Source organism: Bos taurus, chromosome 14, assembly GCF_002263795.3.
Source record: "Bos taurus isolate L1 Dominette 01449 registration number 42190680 breed Hereford chromosome 14, ARS-UCD2.0, whole genome shotgun sequence".
NCBI classification, from domain to species: Eukaryota; Metazoa; Chordata; class Mammalia; order Artiodactyla; family Bovidae; genus Bos; species Bos taurus.
Window position 1 is genome coordinate 26,167,855 of NC_037341.1, and position 12,921 is coordinate 26,180,775.

At 44.0% G+C, this 12,921-nt stretch overlaps 1 pseudogene; it reads left to right on the forward strand.

Annotated features, from left to right (window-relative positions):
• Nucleotides 1-2,622: 2,622 nt before the first annotated feature.
• On the forward strand, nt 2,623-6,404 carry LOC513181 (elongation factor 2-like; annotated as a pseudogene).
• Nucleotides 6,405-12,921: the final 6,517 nt, after the last annotated feature.

The window sequence follows — 12,921 nt, forward strand, 5'->3', positions numbered from 1 at the left end:
TCTGGAGAGAGTACATCTGGAAGAAATAGATTTTTTTACCCTGGAAATTTTCATGTAGAACTTTTCGCTCCTCTCTGGAGTTTTTCTGTTGAGCGAGGGCTATAAATCACCTGTATTCCTTAAGTCAATAATAAATCTCAAAATGTTGGATTTTCTGTTGTTTCCACAGCAAGTAACCTACCTGATATAATATCTTTCTTAGGCTCTTAGGTCCTGCTGTCTCTCTGTAAAGAACATGCCCCTTGGATGAGGGGATCTTTATTTGTATTAACTGTAGTTGAAATTCAACATTTTATTCAGTTATGATTGTTGCCAACACTGTGGTATATTAGCAGTATCTATGGCTTTGTCGCTAACAGGAATATGCATGTTGTCATCTAACAGTACAATCGATACAAATATCTTGTATCATTTACATACATCCCAACTGCTGAATTATGGTCATTATTAGATCTCTTCTTAGATCTTGGTTTTTAATATAGTCATAAAGAAGTGCACATATTACTCTAACAGAAATTTATTTGGGGAATATTTTAATATAATTCTAATATAATTTTTTTCTGTAATCCTTATTTTTTTTGTACCTTTTAAAGCATTATTCTGAGCAGTTATCCACGAACTTTACTTGAATACTAATGGGATCTACTGCTAAAAGAAAAATGAAAACACCAAAACACCATGTTTCCTAATTTTAAAAATCTTTCTGATTACTGCTTTTCAGTTCAGTTTTGAAGCTCAAGTTACAGAGCCCACTGTGCCATTTTTTTCTTAGCATCAGAACTACATATGACTGACATTACAACCATTGGGTTTTACAGCAAGGATTCACCTAAGAACTTAGGTGTAAGTTTGTGCCCTGAGAATTAATGTTAACGATTCAACATGTTAACAATGATGACAACCATGCGGTGATAACACACAGGTAGTTTCACATGAACAAGGCACTGCGCGGTCACCCTATGACTCTGATACTATTTTTCCCATTCTACAGACTAAGGAACTCAAGCAGAGACGGGATCATGTCTTTGGTAGGTCAGATGGCAGGTAATTAATGAGTTGGGGGCTTAATATACTGCAAAAGGAAGTTACAGGAGAGACTTAAAAATACAGGTTGAATCCTGGGGACAGAACTTGATGATAATTTGATTGAATTGGCTAAGTCCATCAGAAGGAGGATTAGTCAGTCTTAGAGGCTCAAAAAATGAAAATCTTGGAGATAAAAATTGATATTCTCTGTTGAAATATTATAGCTTCCCTGGTGGCTCAGAAGATAAAGAATCTGCCTTCAGTACAGGAGACCCAGGTTTGATCCCTCGGTTGGGAAGATCCCCTGCAGAAGGGAATGGCAACCCACTCCAGTATTCTCACCTGGAGAATTCCATGGACAGAGGAGCCTGGAGGGCTACAGTCCATGGGGTGGCAAAGAGTCAGACACGACTGAGCAACTACACTTTCACTTTCACTGAAACGTTACTTAGGGGAGTTTTTTACTCATCTAAGTATTTGGTACTTGAGTAAGGCCATTAGGGTTGAAAAGAGTTGGACACAACTGAGAGACTGAGCACCCAGGCAAAAGGCCATTGGACCAGGTTTACAAATGCTTTTGGAGGCCAAACAGATACAGCTTTCCGATCAGAATGAGACATCAGGGTATAGTCGGGCTGATGAAATGAGTGAGGGAATGAAAGGCACTAGGAGTCACAGATTCTTGTCCCCAGAAAGGCCATCCCAAACATAAGATGAATGTTTGATGTTCCCTCTGCTTAAAGTCATCAAATATTTCCATACATTTCACTCTTTGTCTAGGATAAGAAAAAATTAGTGGCATTAATTTTATGTATTCCCATCTCTGGGAGAGTGATTTCTCGTTGCAATTGACATTCTACTTTTAAAAATCAGATTCATAAACTAGGTTAACGTGAGCCATTTCTGAAAGATGGATTCACTCTTGATGTGCAGAGAAATCAGGTTTCTAAGCCTGATTTACTATATATACCATCCTGTGAGTTCTCTTGGGACAGTGAATATAACCCTTTTTCATGGACATAAAGCTTTCATCAATTCCTTGTGGAGGACAAATATGTTTTTCTTACGTGTTATATGCTAATGACTTCTAAATTTGTATGCGGAGGTCAGAACTCTCATTAGACCCACACAAGCAGCTTCCCCCAGCACTGTCACTTACTAGCTATCATGATATGAGAAATTACTTAGTCTCTTTAAGCCTCAGTCTCTTTTTCTATCAAAAAATTTTTTTCTCTGTGTATTTATTTTGTATTTTTTAGCTATATTATCAGAACTTTGAAATTTAGGTTAAAGAGTTTGTATATATTAAAGCATTATGATACTCATTTCACTATCTTTGTAAAAATCAATTTTCCCTTTCAAGTTTTACAAAAGAATTCTCACTTTCTCACATTTTTTTCATTTCTGATTATTATTGTTTTTCTTTAAATAAATATTTAAATAAAAAAATAGTATCAGTGGGATTAACATATACATACTACTATGTGTAAAACAGATAACCAACAAGGAACTATTTAGAACAGGGAACTATATTAATATTTGTAATAACTTGTAAGGAAAAAGAATCTGAAAAAGAACATATGTATGTATAACTGAACCACTTTGCTGCACACCAAGAACTAACACAACATTGAAAGTCAATTATACTCCAATTTAAAATAAAACTCTCAGGGTAAAATGGAAAAAATAAAAATACATAAATTAAAAGCTACCAGATTTGTTAAGATTAGATGATTTGGGTGGTTTGTTATACATTTTCAATTGCATTAGATGTATGTGAAGTTTAACAATAATTGTCAGATACTTAATAGATACACAGAGTATACATATAGATAACATATAATAGAAGACCTGGTTCTCTTCTAACATCATCGTCACCTTCCTCGGCAAGAACTAGCTCACTTGGATCTGCCTGGGAGAAACCACCACCATCCACCAACATGGTGAACTTCACAGTAAACCAGATCCGGCCCATCATGGACAAGAAGGCCAACATCAGGAACATGGCCTTCATCACCCACGTGAACCATGCCAAGTCCACTCTGACGGACTTCCTGATGTGCAAGGCGGGTGTCATCGCCTCTGCCCGGTCTGGGGAGACCTGTTTCACTAACACCCGGAAGGATGAGCAGGAGCGTTGCATCAGCATCAAGTCAATGGCCATCTTCCTTTTCTACAAGCCTTCAGAGAACAACTTGAATTTCATCAAGCAGAGCAGGGATGGCTCTGGCTTCCTCATTAACCTCATCAACTCCCCTGGGCATGTAGACTTCTCCTCAGAGGTGACAGCTGCGCTCCATGTCACCGACAGCACCTTGGTGATGGTGGACTGCATGTCGGGCATGTGTGTGCAAACACAGATGGTGCTGTGCCAGGCTGTCACCAAGGGCGTCAAGCCAGTGCTGATGATGAACAAGATGGACCCGGCCCTGCTGAACTGCAGCAGGAGCCCAAGGAGCTCTACAAGCCCTTCCAGCACATTGCGGAGAACATCAACGTCATTGTCTCCACCTATGGCAAGGGCGAGAGTGGCCCCATGGGCAGTGTCATAATCAACCCTGTCCTCAGTACTGTTGGCTTCGGGTCTGGTCTCCACAGTTGGGCCTTTACCCTGAAGTAGTTTGCAGAGTTGTATGTGGCCAAGTTTGTTGCCAAGGGCAAAGGCCAGCTGGGGCCTGCTGAGTGGGCCAAGAAAGTGGAGGACATAATGAAAAAGCTGTGGGGAGACCGGTACTTTGATCCACCCACCAGCAAGTTCAGCAAGTCAGCCAACAACCCAATGACAAGAAGCTGCTGCTAACATTCTACCAGCTCATCCTGGACCCCATCTTCAAGGTGTCTGATGCAATCATGAACTTCAAGAAAGAGGAGACGGCAAAACTAATTGAAAAACTGGACATCAAGTGGGACAGTGAAGATAAGGATAAGGAGGGCAAATCACTTCTGAAGGCTGTGATGCGCCGCTGGCTGTCTGCTGGGGACACCCTGCTGCAAATGATCACCATCCATCTGCCCTCCCCTGTGATGGCCCAGAAGTACCACTGTGAGCTCCTGTATGAGGGGCCCCCAGGTGAGGAGGCAGCCATGGGCACTAAAAGCTGTGATCCCAAAGGCCCTCTCATGATATACCTTCCAAAATGGTGTCAACCTCTGACAAAGGTCAGTTCTATGCCTTTGGCCAGGTCTTCTCAGGGGTGGTGTACACTGGCCTGACGGTCTGCATCATGGGACCCAACTCCATGGAGAAGGAGGACCTGTACCTGAAGCCAATCCAGAGGACAATCCTGATGATGGGCTGTTATGTGGAGCCCGTTGAGGATGTGCCTTGTGGTAACATCATGGGCCTGGTGGGCGTGGATCAGTTCCTGGTGAAGACCAACACCATCACCACCTTTGAGCATAGCCACAACACACGGGCAATGAAGTTCAGTGTGAGCCCTGTTGTCAGGGTCATTGTGGAGGCAAAGAACCCAGCAGACCTGCCCAAGCTGGTGGAGGGCCTGAAGCAGCTGGCCAAGTCGGACCCCATGATGCAGTGTATCATTGAGGAGTCCAGGGAGCACATCATCATTGGGGGCTGGGGAATTGCACTTGGAAATCTGCCTCAAGGATGGGGAGGAGGATCATGCCTGCATCCCCATCAAGAGAAATCTGACCCAGTTGTCTCATACTAGGAGACTGTCAGCAAGGAGTCAAACGTGCTCTGCCTGTCCAAGGTCCCCAACAAGCACAATAGGCTTTATATGAAGGCACAGCCCTTCCCTGATGGCCTAGCCGAGGACATCGACAAGGTCTGCCCACCAGTAGCTCAAGCAGGGGGCCCGCTACCTGGCCGAGAATTATAAGTGGGATGTGGCCAAACCCGCAAGACCTGGTGCTTTGGCCCTGATGGCATGGGCACCAGCATCCTCACGGACATCACCAGGGGCATGCAATACCTCAATGAAATCAAGGATAGTGTGGTGGCTGGCTTCCAGTGGGCCACCAAGGAGGGGGCGCTGTGCGAGAAGTACATGTGGGGTGTGTGCTTTGACGTTCATGATGTGACACTGCATACCAATGTCACCCACTGTGGGGGTGACCAGAGCATCCCCATGGCCCGGCACTGCCTGTACGCCCGTGTGCTGACCGCCCAGCCCCGGCTCGTGGAGCCCATCTACCTTGTGGAGATGCAGTGTCCAGAACAAGTGGAAGAATTGATGCTTTTGAACTTTGGTGTTGGAGAAGACTCTTGAGAGTCCCTTGGACTGCAAGGAGATCCAATCAGTCCATTCTGAAGGAGATCAGTCCTGGGATTTCTTTGGAAGGAATGATGCTAAAGCTGAAACTCCAATACTTTGGCCACCTCATGTGAAGAGTTGACTCATTGGAAAAAACTCTGATGCTGGGAGGGATTGGGGGCAAGAGGAGAAGGGGACGACAGAGGATGAGATGGCTGGATGGCATCACTGACTCAATGGACGTGAGTCTGAGTGAACTCCGGGAGTTGGTGATGAACAGGGAGGCCTGGCGTGCTGTGATTCATGGGGTCGCAAAGAGTCAGACACGACTGAGCGACTGATCTGATCTGATCTGATCTGATGGTGTCCTGAACAGGAAGCTGGGCCACGTCTTCGAGGAGACCCAGCTGGCTGGCACCATGTTTGTCGTGAAGGCCTACCTGCCTGTTAATGAGTCCTTTGGCTTCACTACTGACCGGAGGTCCAACATGGGCGGCCAGGCCTTCCCCCAGTGTGTGTTCTGGGGGACCCCTTCAACAACACCAGCTGCCCCAGTCAAGTGGTGGTGGAGACGCGCAAGCACAAACGCCTGAAGGAAGGCATCCCAGCCCTGGATAACTTCCTGGACAGGTTGCAGGCGGCCTCCGCGCAGCCAGCCATCTGGTGGGACTCGGCGCGGCCCCCGGGCCCAGGGACAGGTGACCACAGCAACAAGCCCCCACATTCTCCACGCCACCTCGAGGCTGTCCAGATCTGGTAACACTCTGCATGACAGGTTTCTGGGGCCCAATTCGTGCCATCGCTCAACATGAAGACTTGATGCCATTTCTTTCGATATTTATTTCCAGATTTCAGGGACAACAGAAGTGCCCTTGCAGCAGGGACTGATCTGGCCAGTGGGGATGGGGGAGGGGATGGGACAACCAATACTTTTTTGTTGAGAGGGAAACTTAATGTCCAAAAAAAAGTTTAAAATAAACGCATTAAGAGGTTTAAAAACAAAAATAGAAGAACCAAAAGTCTCTACCAGACACTTGAAAAAACATTTGGCCACAATAACCATACCAGCTATATGGTATTTCTGCCTGGAGCTCAGACCACTCCCCCAAGCTCCAGACCCAAATGTCCAGCTGTTCATTTGAGCAACTAGGATACAGCAGAAGTGATTTTCAAGGATAGGTCATAAAAGATACTGAGGGTTTGGCCTCCTGGTCACTCTCTCACCTCTCTCCCACTGGGAGAAATCAGCTTCTGTGTCACGAAGATACTAAGCAGTTCTCTGGGAGGTCCACATTGTAAAGAACTAAGGCCTCAGTCATGTGCGTGAGCCACCTTGGAAATAAACCATCCAGCCCTAGTCAAGCCTTCAGGTGTCTGCAGGCTACAGCTGTGGCTGAGAGATTAAATGCAACCCCGTGAGAGACCTCCCAGAGAAGGCAATGGCATACCACTCCAGTACTCTCGCCTGGAAAATCCCATGGATGGAGGAGCCTGGAAGGCTGCATTCCATGGGGTCACTGAGGGTTGGACACGACTGAGCGACTTCACTTTGACTTTTCACTTTCATGCACTGGAGAAGGAAATGGCAACCCACTCCAGTGTTCTTGCCTGGAGAATCCCAGGGACGGGAAAGCCTGGTGCGCTGTTGTCTATGGGGTCACACAGAGTCGGACACAACTGAAGCAACTTAGCAGCAGCAGCAGCAGAGAGACCTCCAAGCCGGGGCCACTGAGCTAAGCTGCTCCTAGATTTCTGATGCACAAACCTTGTGTGAGAATAAATGTTTATTGCTGTTTTAAGGTTATACTGTAGTTTTTAATAATCTATTTATTTGAAGAAATTGTTGAGAATTGATCCCCAGATTCCTTAAATTGAGAAATTTAAAAGAGTAGAAGTGCAGCAATGATTCTTAGGCAAATCTAAATTAACCTTGCAGATTTTTAAATGTGAGTCTTTAGAGGTAATCTCAATTTTGGAAGAAAAGATTTATTCTTTTAATAACTTTTTTAAATCAAAAAGCTGGAAAAAATCAACTTCTATTTTCTCCATTTTAGAAGTGAAAATGTGATTCTTTGATATCGTTTTCCTCTCTCACTCCACGGGTTGAAAATTCTGATAATGAGATCGCTAGATGCAGAGATAAAGAGTATACAGGAGGATAGTGTTAGTCACTCAGTCATGTCCAGACTCTTTGAGACCCCAAGGACTGCAGCATGCCAGGCTCCTCAGTCCATGGAATTCTCCAGGCAAAATACTGGAGTGGGTTGTCATTCCTTTCTCTAGGGGATCTTTCTGATACAGGAGGAAGGGAAGGTGGAAGAAGGTTGAAATGTGATCTCATAGTTCCTGGCACCCATCTCTAACAAAAGATATCAGTGACAGAAGGTTTTGTGTGTCCACACCTCCCACTGGGACACAGCTAGCTTATCATGTCCTCAAAAATGGAGAGAAATGGTTTTCCCTTTATCAAAATTTAAAGACCTTTATGGGTAATGATTAAAATAAATTGAAGTACTCATGGGAGTGGTAATTGGTTCTCTCTTCACTCTACATGAGGTATTCACCTCATGGTTCCTCATTCTTATAATGATCCTGACTTTTCCAAAATAAGGGTCCCTACCAATACACACAGGACATAGAACATAGCAAGGATAAGTGGAGGGAAGGGTTTGAAGTAACTGCATGGTCTAGTCTCTGCTGACAAAACCCAGCAATGCAGAGAGTAAAATATTGCTGATATTAATGTGGTTCTGTAAGGGTCAGACTTCTAATGTACTTAGATACATTTGCAGAAAATCATTCAACTGAGATTTGGTATGTAGACTTTCTACCAGGAATAACGTACTTTTCAGAGTTCCCTCACATCTACCTGCCAGCAATTCTGTTAGCAACTGGAATTATTATATCTATTGAGTATATGACAAAAATTCTCAGGGTCAGCTTGTTAGTGGCAAGAAAGACTATAATTTAGACCTCTTGGAGTCCAATATAGGGCCTTTCCCCAGGCCACTGTTAAGGACTTAGAAAAGTGGGTAATTTAAGAACACAATTTTGGTTTTTAATTTGCTTTTAAATTTTGTATTAATTCAAAATAGTTTATGTAATATTTTTAATCCATGATTTTATAAAATGAGCTTATTATTATTCTAATATTCATTGTTTCTCTCATTCACGCACCTACAGAGATTCCATTCTATCATTAATGTTAAGTCCACTGATTTAAAAAACTAACCTACAAACAAAGTTTGAGCAAGCTCCGGGAGATGGTGAAGGACAGGGAAGCTGGGTGTGCTGCAGTACACGGGGTTGAAAAGAGGCAGATACAACTGAGCAACTGAACAACAGCAACATATAAAAGAAAGTTTCTTCACTTACCTGCACACACTTTGATTAAGGATGTGAATTTGCAATCATTCCATTTTGACTCTTCAAGTAAACCTTTGAAGAAGGAGCAGAATGGAATGGAAGAGAGAAAACAGTCATCTTTGGCTTTGACAAGTGGTCAGAAATAGGTCACAAGTAGAAAAGTAAGATAGGGAGTACTAAGTGTGTTACCCGGCAAGAATATAAATGGCTGGTGAGATGGGTAAGGTGAATGAAGTACAGTGGAGAGGACTGTTGAAGCATTTAGAATGATTAGGTTTAAAGCAGTAACCATGAAAGATAATGTCCTTTGAGGCTCAGTTTAGATGGCTGTCCTGTAAAATCTACCCTTATTTCCCAGAACAAAATTCTGTCCTCTAAGATAACACTGTAGCTCTCCCATTAGCCTTCATCAAGCCAAAACTACCCATGACTTAGCACAAAGAGACTCTAATCTTCCAGGCAGTGTCTTTGTTGGGCTTATTTAACTCCTACAGTTCTTAGCGACGAGTTGGAGGTGAAGGACAGGCAGAGGATGAAGGGAAGGCAGAAATGACTTCAGTGTTGACTTAGTGTCTCCATCGATCTTGACACTTTGCTAGACACTGCACTTGTGTTATCTTATGAGGAATCTAAGGCTTAGAGAGTTTAGTAATTTCCCCAAGGTCACTCAACTGATAGGAAGTAAATTCAGGATTTGAACCTCTTTCTGCCTCCAAAACTGGTACTGAGCTTATTAGTATTTGCAGGAAAATTAGTTCTGGCATGGTGTTTAGAAATGGCTGAAAGCATTTTACCATGGTTCTTAATTATTTCTGGGTCATGGGCTCATGCAGAGATCTCTCCCATGAAATTACATATATGCAAATACATACAACATTGTGCATACCATTTCACAAGGATCACAGGGCTCCCAGAGCGCATCAAGGGCTAGCCAAGGAAACCATGGAAACCAAAGTAAGAACCTATGATGACAGTATTCCAAACCACTCTTCTCCTATCCCATTCCCCGCTACCTCTCTTCCCACAGACTGAGAGCCATCAAAACCAGAGAAAGTTTAAACACATGAAAAGTTTGATTGGGAAGAGCAAATTCAAAATTCTAATATAATGCTTTACTTAAAAATGTTGTGGAAAATTTGAACAAGGAGACCTTGGAGAATGTAGACTATCTTTAAATTTCACAGTCATGATCTTCAGACCACATGTGAGGTAAGACTGAGAGATGAGGTTATCAGAATTCATCCTCAGGGGAGTGAAATAGCTGAAAATAAACTGAATGGAAAATCCTATGATTTAAGGTAAGAAAGGTTTATTTCTATCGTTTTTGCCAATGAAATTTTTCTTGAAAAATGTCTTTGGATTTTGGGGGCTAAATAAAATGTTTGAGATGAAGTTTGTGTGGTTTTTATTTATATTCTGTATTATTTCAAAGAGAATTCAAGATAGCGTATAGGCTTAGAGAAAATAAAATAAAATATGAATTACACATAGAAAAAAATAAACGTAGAGACATAAACTAGAGAGACAGGAGTGGAGCTGATTTTACAACATGAATTTGTATACTGATAAGGCCTCTACTTCCTCAAGGTAATTTTTAAAAATTATGCAGCACTAAGGGTTTCTCCAGCACTTTGGCCATCTCATGCGAAGAGTTGACTCACTGGAAAAGACTCTGATGCTGGGAGGGATTGGGGGCAGGAGGAGAAGGGGACGACAGAGGATGAGATGGCTGGATGGCATCACCAACTCAATGGACATGAGTTTGAGTGAACTCCGGGAGTTGGTGATGGACAGGGAGGCCTGGCGTGCTGCAGTTCACAGGGTCACATAGAGTCAGACACGACTGAGCAACTGAACTGAGCTGAACTGAAGGGTTTCTCATATTAAGTATATATTTTTCAGAATTCACAAAATACCTTCATATGCATTATCTCATTTGATCCCAAACTGAAAAAGCAATAATTTTGAGGCAATTATTCTTTACATTTTTCAGAAAAGAAAACCAAGGCTCAGGGAGGGACTTGGAAAATCTAGTCCTTGTTATTTTCAACGCCACTGTTACAATTCCTGTGAACCAATAACTGATGCCTCTCAGTTCTGTGGAAGAACAATAAACACTTGATTCCTGTGGCCACGACATCTTCATGAGAGGATTACTACCTCTTTATAGGTGCTTTAGATCTGGAGATGGACAGACATAAAATTGAAGGACTTCAGACTTGGAATAGACCTTTCAGGTAACTTGATCACTTTATTGTGATCACATCAAAACTCTCTAGGAAGCCAAAAGATTTGTCACAATCATTCTGTTTGTAGCAGGGCCAGGGTCAAAGGCAGGTTTCCTGAATCCTTCTCTTTACACTTTATTCTCTATAGCTCCATACATACCCTTTCTATAATTTTTTTTACAGACACAATTCTAACCTTTCTTTCCCCAGTTCCTCTCGTGTTCACTGAGTAAACTGCTGCATGCCAACTACCCAGCTACCAACCCCTGGTAGCCCCCGCATGACCTGACACCAGTGACTCTTCCCACTGCTCACTTCCTGTAACTGCATGGGAATGCTTTTGATTGTAAGGATGCTAGTCCTTTGGGTAACATCCTCAGAGTGGTCTCGTGCAGACTATGGATAAAGAACATACTTTTGGGAACAGCAGGGAACTGAGTCTCTTCTGGAAGGAGGGGACTTTCTAGGTGTCTGTCGTCAGGAAAGATTTGAGTGAAGGCACTCAGATGGGAGGGACAAAATGACCTTTGAAATTCTGGAGGACTCGGGCAGAAACCCTCTCTCCCACCTCCCAAACCAAAGATAAGTGAACCAGGTTATGAAATGCCTGGTAATTTTTCATGTCAAATTTTTGTGTGCTATCTTTGAAAATCACTTCCAAACACTGAAGAAAAATCCCTCTGAGCTGACGTTTGGAAAGGCCATTCAACCACATACCAGCCAACCACTGCCAGCCCCGCATGAAGGTGACAGTAGAATGACAGATTTCAAAAGGGAGAGGAAAGTGTTAGGCAACAGGAACCAGGGCCACTGTCTCCCAGTCACTTCTGCCCTAACAACTCTCCTTCCACTGCCAAGGTCAGAAGCCGCGGGTTAGCAAATGAGCTCCCTTAGGCAACTCTGAATTCCCTCAACAGATTCAGGACCCTGCACATTGTTTCTTGCGCCTAAATTTCAGTTCCCTTCCCAACCTTTTGTCCTTTTGACAAACTTACTCATCCTTCCTACGTCTAGTTCAGAGATGATCTACTTTAGATAACCTATTCTGACACTATCCTGTTCTCCATCTCCTCTTCCAAAACCTGTGCTCTTTTAGAACAGACTTTGCTTTCAGTTCCAATGCCCAGCAGTGCAGGAAATATCGTATGTACTTGGTGTTAGTTGAATGAATGAAGAAGTCACTGTGTTCTTTTGAGTGCATTTTTCAATAGGTAATTCATGAGCACTGAAAATCCAAACTGCACTCGAAAAATTCAGTGAAAAGTATATCTCCCCCCAACTATATTCCCTCTGACCCTTGGTCCCAGTTGTGTCCTTTCAGACTATGTACATAAGGGTATTTAAGTGCATTCCTGTCATTTTTCTACACAATAGTAAAAAGAAATTTATCTTTATTTGCATAACAATACAGCTTATATACAAATATGTATATTATATATATATATCACTTATTACATATATATAGCAGAAGTATGTATTTATAGACTGAGTCCTGTGCCTTATTTTTACTTGGCAGAAGACAGGCTTTCTTTTCTTTCCTTTTAATTAAGACCACGCAGTATTCCACCGCAGGGGTACACCAAGGTTGCCCTCACATTCCCTGATTTAGGGTTTCAGATTTACACTTCCATTATTTTCACTGTCAAAGCCCCGTCCCCCAGCGCAGAAATACCCTCACCCTCCAACCCCTCCCCCAAGCCCGCCGTCCCAGCGGCTCCATCATTTTCAAACCCCTTGTCACGAGCCCAGGGCAGGCCCAGCGCCGAACGCGACCTCCGCCTTCCACCACGTACCCCGCGTCCCCGCCGCAGAGCGGAAGGACGCGGCACCGCGCGCGTCGCGGCGACGGAGCCGCACGGCCCCTCCCCTCCCCTAGCGTCTCCCGGCCGCCGGCGCCACCCGCTCAAAGGGCCCGGAACGACCGGCGCCTGGCCTCGCCCGGTTCTGGGTGGACCGGGAGGATGGGCGCGGCCGGCTAGGCGCGGCGCTGGGCGGAGCTCCGGCGGGGGCGGGGCTCTGGCTGGGCGGGGCTCCGGCAAGCGGGGCGGGGCGCGGCCGGCGAGCAGGGCTCCTCCCTTTCC